Below are 15784 nucleotides of genomic sequence, written 5' to 3'. Positions count from 1 at the left end.
TCTGGGTTAGGTTAAAACTAGGAAAGTGAAGCAGCTACTGTCCATACCACCCCTTTTCAACTGGTGTGAACTTTCCGATAGATATATGTCGAAACAATTCCAAGAGAAAGGAATTAATGAATCTATACACAGCAAAGTTTTGTAGTACGGGTATTAATTTTTTCTAAGGGGAAGGAAAGTTTAGCTATTTTTAATTATTAGATCCCTAAATTTAAGCATCTAAAGCTTTGAAGCCGTAGATTTCATTAAGGTTTATTAATGAATGATTTATTAAAGAATAATGGTATGACTCCATTGGAGAAAATATGAGATCCATACATGAAAATGAAAATGTGGAATTTGTCTTGGTGGATTTTCTTAAGCCTTTATTGCCTTAAACTACACTTACACCCTATAACACACACTAAACAGCTGCTTGTGACAGCCAGTTATTGGAACATTGAATTTGTTTTCAGGTCTTGGTCTTCTTGATCTATAAAACACAAACTTTCATAGAGAATAAGTCACCAAATGATCATTAGCATTGCATTGCACATTAATGCAGTTAATTTAGGGCATTCACATTTAAAGCTGACACTCCTTACAAATTTATTCAAGGTCCTTCCTGATCAAGCTAACTTTCAATAATCTTTTAAAAAAATATAATCACCTTCTAGGTGCATATAGTCTTAGACTGCAATTGTTATTACTCACTATTTTCTAAATATTGTCTATACTTTTAGGTCCCTGTTCTTAAATCAGCTGTTCTGGCGGCCTGAGATATCTCCGTCCCCCTTTACATCTGCTGAAAATACACCGATTCTCAGTGTTTACTCGAAAGACCTCTCTTCCCTGAAAGACCTCTCCTTTCCTGACCCTTAATCATCAGATTCTATAATCCTTCCTCCACATTCCCTCACGTGTTGCTTGCAATAGAACTTGTTGTCCTTACTAGTTATATAGTTCATGCTTATCTTCTCCTGGTTAGACTCCAAGTGCATTGAGGTAGGAACGTGATCTTCTTCATCTTCTCATTCTCCTGTCTCCTGTTGCATTAGTCACTGACTTGGAAGATGTCTGGGTATGAGATTTCTAGTTTCAGAGTGCAGAAACAAAGAGCATGAGGACAAACAATGTAGCTTAAAGTATAGGAAATTAATCTGCAAAAACATATCTGAAATTATAAATAAAATTTTAAAGTGGGTTCTAATTTGCTACTTTTCCAAAGTAAGGAAAATTTGTGTTGTGTTATGACAAAAATCATTTTATTTATTTTATTATTCACGTGCTATAAAGGATCAGGGAGGTGAAGCAAGAGCAAAACATATGTCTGATAATTCCATAACTAGGCTGCTTAATTGTGAATGACAATATATGGTTATACTTACATATTGCTTAGCTGTGGAATGGAATGGCTAAGCACTATATGCTAAATTGGAATTTAAAAAATGATCTCAACAGATATTTCATATTCTCCCATATTGGATCAGGAGCTCCAATCTCTCTCTGATTTATCTTGATTTATATAGCTGTTGGAAGTGGCTATTACTAATTATCCTGGCCTGACAACTCAGCATCAGGTTCCCAAGCTATATATACCAGTTTCTCTTGAATTATACATTACATAGCCTCACCCCAGGGACAATTTGAACAGCTTCCTCCTCCAAGTTCTGTAGAAACTTCCTGGATATTTAATTTCAAAAAGGGACCTTAACTCAAATTCCAATCATTTGAGTTACATTTATAATCTACCTATTTTATAATTTGCAGCCATGCTAAGGCATTTCTCCTTAGAATTGCAGTCTGGACTATTGTGTCCCTCTCATAGGAAAGAAACAAAAATAATTGGAGCATGAAGCAAATAAATCCCATAAGTGCTCATTTATTTACATTAATATATGTTCCATAAAGGAAAGGGAGAATTTGCATACACAAAAAGTAAGTCAAAGAAGGGCTCATGTACCAGATTGAAACAGCAGTTTTCAGAAATCAAACTTCAAGTAGTCTCAGGATTAAACAACAGAAACTAGGCCTCCATTTGTACCCTTCCCTCACGCTGTAATGTTTCTACCAAGTCTCTTTCTGTTAGTTGAATTCCTACTTTAAGACCTACCTCAAATATCACCTCTTTCTTTGTTAAGTCTTCCCTGAAACCTTCACAACTAGTAACTCACCATCTGTAGTCCATTAAAAAGTTTTATTTTCTCCTTCAGTGTCACCACCAAACCATATGTACATACCTTCTCAGCATTATCCCAGTCACAGATGAATCTATTTCAGCACAATGTGAAGCATCCCTCTTTATGGCTAGGACTCAGAAAATCCAGATCCTAAAATCACTCTGGGCGCTCATCTGTCCAAGGCATATTCAGTTAAGTATTGTAGACTCAAAATCCTCTCACCCTTCTTCACCCACTCAATACTAAGTTTTGCCTTCATGGCACTTCATGTCCTGGTGCCATACCCATGCCCTCTCTGAAATATTAAACTTAGTCTCTTGTGCTGACCCAAACTTCTCTACTTTGAGTTCTTTTCCTCCTTTATTTCCACTTCTCTGTACTTTGTCATCTTTTTAGAACTTATAATCTTAGCTTACTCAATTTATCACTGCTCTTCTCATTTCGCTTCTTTAACCAATAAAAATATTGTGGTTAATTGCTACAGTTGCCTCTTTCTGGTCCTACAACTTACAGTCCTTGTTCTTCATCCATATCCAATGAGTTCACTTAGAAAACCACTTGCTTACTGTCTATTATACCAAAGTTGCCAATCAACTGGAGAAAAATATCTACAAATTAATACGTACTAAACCTGGCTGGGCACTCAGTGTGAGTCAGCAATACTGAATATATTCTTGGTTACCCAATTTCCTTTACTCTTAGAGTTTTTCCACTTCTCCCTGACCTGTTCCTTTCTTGTTCAGCACATGAACCCTTCCTCTTCCTAGAAAATTTACTTATTTATTTGTTTATTTATTTATTTTGGAGACAGAGTCTTGTCCTGTCGCCCAGGCTGGAGTGCCGTCGCATGATCTCTGCTCACTGCAACCTCTGCTGCCTGGATTCAAGCAATTCTCCTGCCTTGGCCTCCCGAGTAGCTGGGATTACAGGCACGTGCCACCACACTCGGCTAATTTTTGTATTTTTAGTAGAGATGGGATTTCAGCATCTTGGCCAGTCTGGTCTTGAACTCTTGACCTCTGAGTTATTTTTAGTTTTCTAATTAAAAATACATGATTAAATATTAAATTCAAACCAAATATCCTGTTTACCCCAGACTAGCACTGTTTTTCCCCAGGCAAACCAATGTTAAGTTTCTTATGATCTCCTCAAACATATTTTGTGCATATGCAAATGTAAATATGTATACATTACTTCTTCATGTAATACCACTTGCTCTGTAACATGTGGCATTCCACACATATGGAACTGCTTGCAGCTGCTCAATCCACCATAGGAGTTAATGCCTCCAGAGCTTTGCATTTGACCTCCTTTGCTGAAATGTCCAAGCTGCCCATCCTCTTCACTCCACTGTTTCCTGGGCAAATAGCCTTTATCATGATAGCACTGCTGAGCACATTACCTGGGATATAAGAAGCACTCAATAAGTGTTAAAGTGTTATTATTTTTATTATTATTTATAGAGGACTGGTGTTTTCTATCTTCAGTTTTTCACTGGTAAAATTTAAGCACTTTTTTTGGTTCTTGATCAAGCACCTGCTCTTGAGGTGTGGAGAAGAGTAGTTAAGAATTTTCCAAAAGGATTATGTGAAGTCTGGAAAAATGTCAAGAGATAATTTTGCACAATTTAGGTGGAAAGAGTATACGGAAAAAAAAGAGTCCAACTTTGGGAAACACTGTATGACATCATATCACTGAAGAATGGTCCTAATTTAGGAAATATTTCTGAACTCTGAGTTGGTCAGATTGGAGCCCCAGCTGTGTTTTGCCCCTGAATATTCTGATGGGATTTCAAAATTCCTTAATCAGAGACAAGAATTTACTCTCTTCTGTTCCTCTATAAATGGTACTTTACAAAATCTTCACAGTGAATATGATATTAGAAAATGAGAAGTTATATTCTTGGGTTAGCAAGATAGCAATTGTAGCTCTGGAACAACTACTTAGGAGTATCTTGGGAAATGATTGATTGGAAGTCAGGACAACAAGTTTTGTTTAAAGCTATCTTTAGGTAGGAAGCATTGTTTTTACTTTCTGGGGTGGTTTCCTGAGGGTAATGACTTTCCATATCCTAGTCATCCTTTAGAGCTACCCTATTGTCCAAACTCAAGTTACAAAATCTCTTCTTCATGTCAGTTCTGATATTTTGTATGTGTGCTCTGCCAATCTTACTGAAAATTATTTGATAAAAGAGTAACTAAACTAAATCTAGAACAGAAAGACATTTTGGAGGAATCATAACATGGGGAAAAAGTTGTTTTACTTGCTTATGTTATATTATTTAGAACACAGCTAAGATATAGGTCAACTTCCTTCTGTAATTTTTTGTTATTACTGCTAGATCTATCTGTGGAATAGATCTAAGAGTGTATTCGTCTCCTCATCTTCACACAAACGTGTAGTCTGCAGGATTCAGAGCTTGCAACTTAAAATGCGTCTCTCCAAGTATATCTGTACCTTGACTAATAGCTTTATTAATAATGAAAACTACAGATTGCTTTGGCAGCAAAACGAATTAAAGAGTAGAACACCTTTGGGACTTCTGTCACGAATGTCAAGGTCAGGAGCAGAGACTACTGGAGTCAGAGAACTGATTTCCAAAATGCTTGGTGGTAACTCACTTCTTCTGACACTGTTTACATTAAATATCTTCCTAGCTGAGGACTTCTTATTTTAGGCCAATAAATATATTCACAGGGGAAACATGGCAGTAATTAATGACATGTCTGGCAACAACAAACGTGGGGCAAAACAAGATAAACAAATAAAAACAGTGAAAACTGCTTGACGCCACTTCCTTTTATTTCCCGAAGAGTAGTTTTCTAACATGTATATTCAAATATAATTATTTGGACAAAAAAAATTAGGCTAGACAAATTCAACACTTCTAGCTTTTCTAAGCACCAGGATTTTGAGAACTCTGGTTCACATTACCATACTTATGTTGTTAAATGTATGCATTTTTTTTCTTTGTTTTCTGAGACGGAGTCTTACTCTGTTGCCCAGGCTGGAGTGCAGTGGGGTGATCTCGGCTCACTGCAGCCTCCGTCTCCCAGATTCAAGTGATTCTCCTGCCTCAGCCTCCTGAGTAGCTGGGATTACAGGCGCCCACCACCATGCCTGGCTAATTTTTATATTTTTAGTAGAGACAAGATCTCACCATGTTGGCCAGGCTGGTCTCGAATTCCCGACCTCAAATGATCTGCTCACCTTGGCCTCCCAAAGTGCTGTGCTCACAGGCGTGAGCCACCACGCCTGGCCTGTATGTATTTTTAAAGCCTTGCTAACTACAATATTTTTTTTTAAATGTCAAATATTTAAATAATTTTAACTGTCAGAACATTTGCACTGGCTTCTTCTAGAGATCACCATTGTGAATGCTTATAAAATATGTGTGTGTGTGTAAAGACCCAACTTCATTAATAATTTAAAAAAAACATGGAATTGCCTTTAGGAATGCCAAACAAAACTGCTTTTTATTGGAAGAAAACCTTTTGGTTATATATATATATATATATATATATATAATTTTTTTTTTTTGAGACGAAGTCTCACTCTGTCACCCAAGCTGGAGTACACTGGTGTGATCTCAGCTCACTGCAGCCTCCGCCTCCTGGGTTCAAGTGATTCTCCTGCCTCAGCCACCACCACGCCTGGCTAATTTTTGTATTTTTAGTAAAGATGTGGTTTCACCGTATTGGCCAGGCTGGTCTCGAACTTTTGACCTCAAGTGATCTGCCCGCCTTGGCCTCGCAAAGTGATAATAACTTTTTTTTCCCCCAGGCTGGAGTGCAATGGCGTGATCTTGGCTTACTGCAACCTCTGCCTCCCGGGTTCAAGCAATTCTCCTGCCTCAACCTCCCAAGTAGCTGGGATTACAGGCATGCACCACCATGCCTGGATAATTCTGTATTTTTAGTAGAGACAGCGTTTCTCCAGGTTGGTCAGGCTGGTCTCGAACTCCTGACCTCAGATGATCCACCCCTGGGCCTCCCAAAGTGCTGGGATTACATGCATGAACCACTGCGCCCAGCCGAAAATAATTTTTTTAACTCAACTAATTTGCTGCCTTGAATGTTGCCAATGCAGATATAGGCAAGGAGCTTTAAAAAGCCACTTGACCTCTAGACTTTGGGGAACATTGCCATCAACTGTGATTGGAGTATTTGGAGGGACAGCCTGTGTGATGCTAGTGAGTTTCCTTCAGACTCTGCCAATGACCTGGACTCAGGTGTCAGGGTGAGCACATAGCATACTGAGTAGAACTAACAGTACACTTTATAATATTAGATTTTTTTCTATTGAATATAATTTGTTCAACTTAATTTGCAACTGGACAATATGTATATTTTTAAAGATTGATAGACGTTACAGCACTAATCTTTAATGTTCTCAATTGTTCTTTAGTCCAACTGGTTTAAATTTAGGGTAGGACTGGATAAGACTCAATGTCAATCCATGGAAATAGATGTATGCAAGTGTGTGTGCAGAAAGAGCTTTAGGAATCTTCTAAGCTGATGGTGATTTCCAGGCTGTGCACCAGAGTCCCAGTGGCAACAAGTTAGCTCCTTTTCCAACTTTGATTCAATTAGGGCAAGCCTACTTTTATCTGTTTTAGAAATTGTGTCTTTGTGACTTGGAACCAACCCAAATGTCCAACAATGACAGACTGGATTAAGAAAACGTGGCACATATACACCATGGAATACTATGCAGCCATAAAAAATGATGAGTTCATGTCCTTTGTAGGGACATGGATGAAACTGGAAACCATCATTCTCAGCAAAGTATCACAAGGACAAAAAACCAAACACCGCATGTTCTCACTCATAGGTGGGAATTGAACAATGAGAACACATGGACACAGGAAGGGGAAACATCACACTCCAGGGACTGTTGTGGGGTCGCGGTAGCGGGGAGGGATAGCATTAGGAGATACAACTAATGCTAAAGGACGAGTTAATGGGTGCAGCACACCAACATGGCACATGTATACATATGTAACAAACCTGCACATTGTGTACATGTACCTTAAAACTTGAAGTATAATAATAATAAAATAAAATAAAGAAAAAAGAAATTGTATCTTTGAAAATAATTTCATTTGTGCATAGTATTCTGTAGCTGAACCATTGCTTTTGTGGAACAACTTAAAGTTGTAGGTTATTATTCTTTTAATATTATTCTTTCTCATTTTATAGATGAGAAAACTGAGGCTCACAGAGCTTAAACAATTGTCCTTAAATTGCCCAGCAAATACATGACAGCAATGAGATTCCAATTCAGGAAGTTTGCCTTTTGATTTCATAGTCTGAACCACCTCTTTTTGGAGTTACAGCTTCTGAAGCCTGTCTACATCTTTCAACAACTTCATCAACTATTAAGTCACAATGATACCTGTGTTTCTTTTAAATTATATTTTTACTGTAGAGAATTATCAGCTTGGCTTCTTGCTATTCACAGGAAAAATCTTCAGGGACTTGTTTTTGTACACCCTCCCTACCTCCATTCACATTCTATGTATTCTCAGAATTCTATATATTCCCCTTATAGAGTAAAAAGCAGAGGAGGACCTAACACAGCTCTTCACACCCTACATTTGCCATCTGACTCCACAGGGGCTGTCCTGTGCGCAGGTTGGGGAAGTCTCTTCGTCCACACGCTTAACTGCCTCCTAGTTCTTTGCCCTTCACATTTTACAGCAAGGGTGATTCTCATCACCATCCGCAGCTGTGCTCATTCATTACACACACCCACACCGTGGCTTTGAAGAAAAACAGCCACTTTCAAAGGAATTTTAATGCTTTTTCCAGAATGTGGCATTTTATTAATTTCTTTCCTTTCAAAAAACTGATCTTATGCATCATTTATGGACGAGGTAATCTATTCATTCCCATGGTTCAAAACTCAATGGACCCAAAAGGGAAGTGAAGAGTCTTCCCTCTGTTCCCGTCCCCAGCTATGCAGTTTCACTGATCAGAGACATCCAAATGAATGAATCTGTCACAAACATATTTCCTATTCAGTTTGCTTTTGACATCTACACCAATCAATTTCACGTTCTCTCTGTGACTACCGATTATACATGTAACCACCTTTGGCTTTGCTTTTCTCTGATTTTTTCATGATTGTTTTTGTTCATTGAATGAACTAGTTCAAGTAAACAATGTGTATATTTGCAAAAGCAGAATACTTCAGTAGTAAAAGACAATTGTAAAATATTTGGGACATCTAGATACCAGATGAAAGTTTTAGTAATGTGAATGATTCATTCAAGTGAAGTAGAAAAAAGTAGACAAAGATAAAATAATTTTAAACTCTGTATGGAGTACATTCTTATTCTACCTCCCATCCTAACTCACTGTCTCACTTTCCTTCTTAATCTGTCATCAGCCTGAATAGAAGAGATTTGATAAAATACAAAATAAAAAAGACCAGGATTTTCTTCTTGGCCTGCCACAAACTTGCTGTTTTCTACCCTACTTTTGTTTTCATGGGTGTGGAATAAATAGACCTTTTGCCACCGTCCTAAATAGGGCACTGTAAGAATCTTTGCTTCTTAGCAGCCACTTAAGTTAAGGGCAGCATACAGTAGAAAAATTTGAATCAGAAAGTCTAGGTAAATTCCTATTCCCACATTAGTAATATGATCCTGGAAAAACTATTTTACCTCTTAGAATATTTTACCTCTTAGAAAACACACTTTTGCATTTTCTGATGCAGAAGTGGTGATGTGAGGACTAAAGGAGATAGTGAACAAAGGATGTGAAAATCCAGGCACATACTAGATACCCAGTGTGTGGCATTTCCTGTATACACAGCAATTTCAGATTTCTAATCTTGTATTAGTGGTATTTGCAGCAGAACTAGGGGTACCTTTAAATTGAGATGTAATCCATATACCATGATATTATTGCTTTTAAAATGTATGACCCAGTGGTTTTTAGTATATTCACAAAGATTGTAACCATGACCACAATCTAATTTCTGAACAATTTATCACCCCAAAAGATCCTCATATCCTTTAAGCAGTAACTCTCTGTTTTCCCTCCCCCAAACCAGCCCGTGGCAACCTCTAATCTGCTTTCTGTCTTCATGAATATGTCTGTTCTGGATATTTCACATAATGAAATTATACAATGTGTGGCAATTGTGTCTGACTTCTTTCTCTTAGTATAATGTTTCTGAGGTTCTTTCATATTGTAGCATGTATCAGTACTTCATTCCCTTTTATAGCTGAATAATATTCCATTATATGGACCATTTTTTTTTATTCCCTCATCAACTGATGGATATTTGAATTTTTGGCTGTTACAAACAATGCTACTATGAACATTTGTGTGCATGGTTTTGTATGGACATATGTTTTCATTTCCTCTGGGTAAATACTTAAGAATGGAATTGTTGGGTCATATGGCAACTCTATGCTTAACTTTTTGAGGAACTGCCAAACTGTTTTCCATACTTAACTTCACCATTTAAAATGTCTACCACCAGCATATGAGGATTCCAATTTATCCACATCCTTACGAACACTTGTTACCATCAGCCACATTCTTGTGGATGTGAAGGGGTATCATATTGTGGTTTTGATCTACATTTCTCTCATGACTAATGATGTGGTTATTGGACAGTTATCTATGTTCTTTGAAGTAATGCCTAGCCAAACATTTGTCTTCTTTTTAAATTTTGGTTGTCTTTTTATTGTTAAGCTGTAACAGTTCCTTGTCTGTTCTTTATATAATCTCTTATCAGAGATATGATTTGCAAATATTTTTCTTCTTTCTGGGGTTGCATTTTCTCACTCTTGATGATGTTCTCTAATAGAAAAAATGTTTCAAGTTGGATGAAGTCTAACGTTTTTTCTTTGGTTGCTTGTGGTTTTGATATTATATTTATAAATCCTAATCCATGGTGATGAAGATTTAAGGGTATCTTTTCTTCTAAGAGTTCCATAGTATTAGGTCTTACATTTAGGTCTTTGATCCATTTTAAGCTTTTTAATTTTTAAAATATGGTATGAAGTAGGGGACCAACTTTATTAATTTGCATGCAGATATTCATTTGTCTCAGCAGCATTGTGGAACCTCAACATTTTCCACACCATTGAATTTATCTTGGGCACCGCTGTTAAAAATCAATTGAACATAAATATAAAGGTTTATTTCTGGACTCTCCTTCTTTTCATTCTTCTATATGTCCAAACTTTTGCTGGTATTACATTGTCTTGATTATTAAAGCTATTTACTGTACCTTTTTAGAAACTTTTGAAATTGAGATGTGTGAGTCCTCCAACCTTGTAAGCATTACTGTATATGTAAGATTTTTTAATGTTGTGTTTCCTTTTTATTCATTTCAAAGTATATTCTAATATTCATTGCAATTTTGTATTTTATTCAGTGTTTATTCAGGAGTATGTTTTTAATGTTGATATATTTGTGAATTTCTCTATTTCTTGTTTTTACTAATTTGTAATTTATTCCTTTGTTGTCACAGAATGTACTTTGTATTTTCAAATCATTTTAAATTTGTACATACTTAATTTATGGTCTAACATGAGGTCTCTCCTGCAGAATGTATCATGTGCATTTGAGGAGAATGAGAATTCTACGGTTAAGTTCACTATAGACATCCTTTAGGTTTGGTTAGTTTATATTGTTGTTCAAATAGTATTTTTGTTCATTAATCTACCTAGTTGTCTTGTCTATTATTAGCATAGAGTACTGAAGTCTCCAGTTATTATTTTTAATTTTTTATTGCAATAAAATACACAAGCATAAAATTTACTATATTAGCCATTTTAAAAATAAAGTTTATTATGGGCTGGGTGTGGTGGCTCATACCTGTAATCCCAGCACTTTGGGGGGCCAAGGTGGGTGGATCACCTGAGGTCAGGAGTTTGAGACCAGCTTAGCCAACGTCGTGAAACCCCATGTCTACTGAAAATACAAAAAAAAAAAAAAAAAAAATAGCCAGGTGTGGTGGCATAAGCCTGTAGTCCCTGCTACTTGGGAGGCTGAGGCAGGAGAATTGCTTGAACCTGGGAGGCAGGGGTTGCAGTGAGCCAAGATCATGCCACTGCACTCCAGCTTGGGTGACAGAGAGAGATCTCAAAAAATAATAAATAAATAAATACATTTTATTATGCATATTTAAGGTATACAACATTATGTTATGGAATACATATAGATAGTAAAATTGTTACTGTGTGACAATGTATGTGAAGCAAATTAACATATCTATCATTTCACAGTTACCCATTTTTTTGTGGCATTTAACCAAAGAGATAAATGATCTGTACTTTGAAAACTATAAAACATTGATGAAAAAAACAACAGAAGACACAAATAAATGAAGATATTCTATTCTCATGGATCGAAAGAATTAATATTATTAAAATGCTTATACAACCCAAAGCAAAATGCAGATTCAAGCAATTCATATCAAAATTCCAATGCCACCCTTCTTTCACAGCAATAGAAAAAAAATCTTAAAATTTGTATGGAACCACAAAAGACTCCAAAGAAACAAAGCAATTATGAGAAAGAAAAATAAAGTTGGAAGCATCACCCTTCCTGATTTAAAATTACATTACAAAGCTATAGTAATTAAAATAATATGATATTGGCATAAAAATAGATACACAAACCAGTGCAACAGAATAGAGAGCTCAGAAATAAATCCAATAATATAAGATGAACTAATTTTTTTCAAGACCCCGCAAGAGGACACAATAAGGAAAAGATGGTCTCTTTGAATAATGGTACTGAGAAAACTAGAATTCTACATGCAAAAGAATGAAATTATGTAAACATACAAAAAATTAATCCAAATTGGATAAAAGATCTAAATGTAAGACCCGAAACCATAAATCTCCTAAAAGAGAATATAGAGGAAAAGCTCCTTGATAGGTTGGCAATATTTTTTGGATATTATATCAAAAGCTCAGGCTACAAAAGCAAAAATAAATAAATGGAACTACATTAAAATGCAATTCTGCACAGGAAAGGATACAATCAATAAAATGAAACATCAAGCTATGGATTGGAAAAAAAACGTGTAATCCATGTATCTGATGAGGAGTTAAGATCCAAAATTTATAAAAGAACTGATAGGAGTCAATAGTAGAAAAACAAATGACCAATTAAAAATGGACAAAAGACCTGAGTAGACATATTTTAACCATTTTTAAGTGTACAGTTCAGTGTTATTAAGTAATCAAATTGTGAAACCATCACCAGCATCCATCTTCTGAACATTTTTCATCTTGTGAAATTGTAACTCCATACCCATTAAATGACAACTTCCCACTCCCTCTCCTCTTAGTCCCTGGAAGCTACCATTCTACTTTTTGTTTCTATGATATTGACTACTTTAAGTGTCTCATATACATGGAATTGCACAATACTTGACCTTCTGTGACTGGCTTATTTCACTTAGCATGTCTTCAAGATTCATCCATGTTATTTATTGCATGTGGCAGGATTTCTTTCCTTTTTAAGGCTGATAATATTTCATGGTATGCATACACCACATTTTCTTTATCCGTTCATCTGTCAACAGACATATAAATTGTTTCCATACATTGTCTATTGTAAATAATGCTGCAGTGAACATGGGAGTGCGGACACCTCTTTGAGATCCTGATTTCAATTATTTTGGATAAATACCAAGAAGTGAGATTTCTGGATCATATTTAATATTTTTCAGGAATCTTCATACTGTTTTCCATAGCAGCTACACCATTTTACATTCCTGCCAACAATGTACAGGTGTTTCCATTTCTCTATATTCTTGCCAACACTGGTTACCTTTTTTTGCTGTTATAATAGCCATCTTATGAAGTGTGAGGTGATAGTTCACTACAATTTTGATTTGCCTTTCCCTGATTAGTGATATTGAGTATCTTTCTATATTCTTATTGGGCATTTGCATGTCTTTTTTGGAGAAATGTCTATTCAAGTTTTGTGTCCATTTTTAAATTGGGTTTTATGTTGTTTGGGGTTTTTTGTTGTTGTTGTTGAGTTACAGGAATTTCATACACAATTTGGATATTAGCCTCTTATCAGATATGTGGTTTGAAATTATTTTCTCCTTCTTTGTAGATTTTCTTTTCACTCTGTTAATTGTTTCATTTGCTGTGTAGAGCTTTGCTTCTTAGTTTGATGTAGTTACTCCTGTCTAGTTTTGCTTTTGCTGCCTGTGTTTTAGTCATCATATCCAAGACAACATTCCCTAGACTAATATCATGAAGATTTCCTCTTATGTTTTCTTCTAGGAGTTTTACAATTTCAGGTCTTATATTTAAGTTTTTAATCCATTTTGAGTTAATTTTTGTATGTGGTATTAGGTAAGGGTCCAACTTCATTTTTTTTCATGTGAATATTCTATTTTTCCTGCACGTGTTGAAAATACTGTTTGTTCTTTATCAAATGGTCTTGGTTCCCACGTTGAAATCATTTGACTCTACATGCTAGAGTTCATTTCTGCACTCTATTATTTTTCATTGGTCTATATGCCTGCCTTTATGCTATTATGTCTCTGTTTTGATTACTGTAGTTTTATAGGAAGTTTTAAAATCAGGAAGTACAAGTTCTCCAGCTTTTCTAAGACTTTTTGGCTATTTGGACATTCCCTGTTTACATATGTATTTTGGAAAAAAAATTTCTATTTCTTCAAAGAAATATAATTGGAATTTTGATAGGCAATGCCTTGAATCCACAGACTCCTTTGGGTACTATTGCCATCTTAAAAATGTTAAGTTTTTCAATCCATAAACATTTTATATCTTTCCATTTATTTGTATCTTCTTTAGTTTCTCTCAATAATGTATTGTAGTTTTTAAAAATACAGTTTTTACCTCGGTTAATTTCTAAATATTTTATTGTTTTTGATGCTATTGTAAATAGAATTATTTTCCTAATTTCCTTTTTCATTGCTCATTGTTAATGTATAGAAATGCAAGTTACTTTTATTTTTTATTCACCTTGTATCCTGCTACTCTGCAGGATGTGATTGTTAGTTCTAACAATTTTTTTTCTGTGGAATCTTTAGGGTGTTCTATTAGTTTGGTGCCATTTTTAGATGGCAAAAACTGCAACTACTTTTGCATAACCCTAATACATATGAGAAAATATCATCAGTGAGAAAAGATTATTTTACATCTTTTATAATTAGAACATATTTTATTTCTTTTTCTTGCTTAACTGTTCTGGCTAGAAATTCTACTACTATGTTGAGTAGAAGGGCTAAACATGGACTTCCTTTGTTGTTCCTTATATTAAAGAAGAAGATTTCAGACTTTCAGCATTGAGTATAATATTCATTGTGGCTTTTTCCTTTATGCATCTTATTATCTTGAGATAGTTTCTGTATATTTCTAGTTCATTGAGGATTCTTTTCATGAGTTGGTGTTGAATTTTATCAAGTTCTTTCTTTTGCATTAATTAATGTGATCAATGCTGTTTTCTCCTTTATTCTATTAATGTGGTATATTACATTGATTGCTTTTTGTATGTTGAACCATCCTTGCATTGCAGAAATAAATTCAACTTGGTCATGGTTTTTAATCCTCTTAATATGTTATTGAATTTAGTTTGCAAGTATTTTGTTGAAAGCTTTTCTATCAGTGTTTGTAAGGAATATCTGCCTAGTTTTATTGTAGTGTCTGTCTGGCTTTGGTATCAAGGTAATGCTGGCCTCATAGAATGAATTAGGAAGAAATCCCTCCTTTTCAGTTGTTTGAAAAAGTTTGCAGATTGGTATTAGTTTTTTTAAATGTTTCATAGAATTCACCAGTGAAGCTATCTGGTCCAGGGATTTTCTTTTTCAGATGTTGATTCAAAAACTTAAATCTTTACATATTGTGTCCAAAAATATAAACTAATGTTTTTTAATGTATATTCATCTCTTAAATTATGTAGAAAACAGAAAGTGAAGTTACAAACCAAAATAAAAATAATACTAGCTTTTATAATTGCCCACAGGTTCACCTTCACTGAGAACTTTATTTTGTCATCCAGCTTTAAGTTACTTTCTAAAATCCTTTCATTTCAATTTGAAGGACTCCCTTTAGCATTTATCACAGCACAAGGTATGGTTTGGCTGTGTCCACAGCCAAATCTCATCACAAATTTTAGCTTCCACAATTCCCATGTGTTGTGGGAGGAGGGACCCAGTGGGAGGTAATTGAATCATGGGGGAGGGCCTTTCCCATGCTGTTCTCATGGGATCATGATAGTGAATAAGTCTCATGAGATCTGATGGTTTTATAAAGGGGAGTTTTCCTGCACAAGTATTCTCTCTCATCTGCCACCACGTAAGATGTGCCATTTGCCTTCTGCCATGATTGTGAGGCCTCCCCAGCCATGTATGAGTCCATTAAACCTCTTTTTTTAAAAACAAATTACCCAGTCTTGAGTGTGTCTTTATCAGCAGCATGAAAACAGACTAATACAGTAAATTGGTACTAGTAGAGTGGGGTGCTACTTCAAAGATACCCAAAAATGTGGAAGTGACTTTGGAACTGGGTAACAGGCAGAGGTTGGAACAGTTTGGAGGGCTCTGAAGAAGACAGGAACATGTGGGAAAGTTTGAAACTTCATAGAGACTTCTCTAATGGCTTT

This window comes from Symphalangus syndactylus, chromosome 1 (genome assembly GCF_028878055.3).
Source record: "Symphalangus syndactylus isolate Jambi chromosome 1, NHGRI_mSymSyn1-v2.1_pri, whole genome shotgun sequence".
Taxonomy (NCBI): domain Eukaryota; kingdom Metazoa; phylum Chordata; class Mammalia; order Primates; family Hylobatidae; genus Symphalangus; species Symphalangus syndactylus.
Note: the sequence above shows the minus strand (reverse complement) of the source record.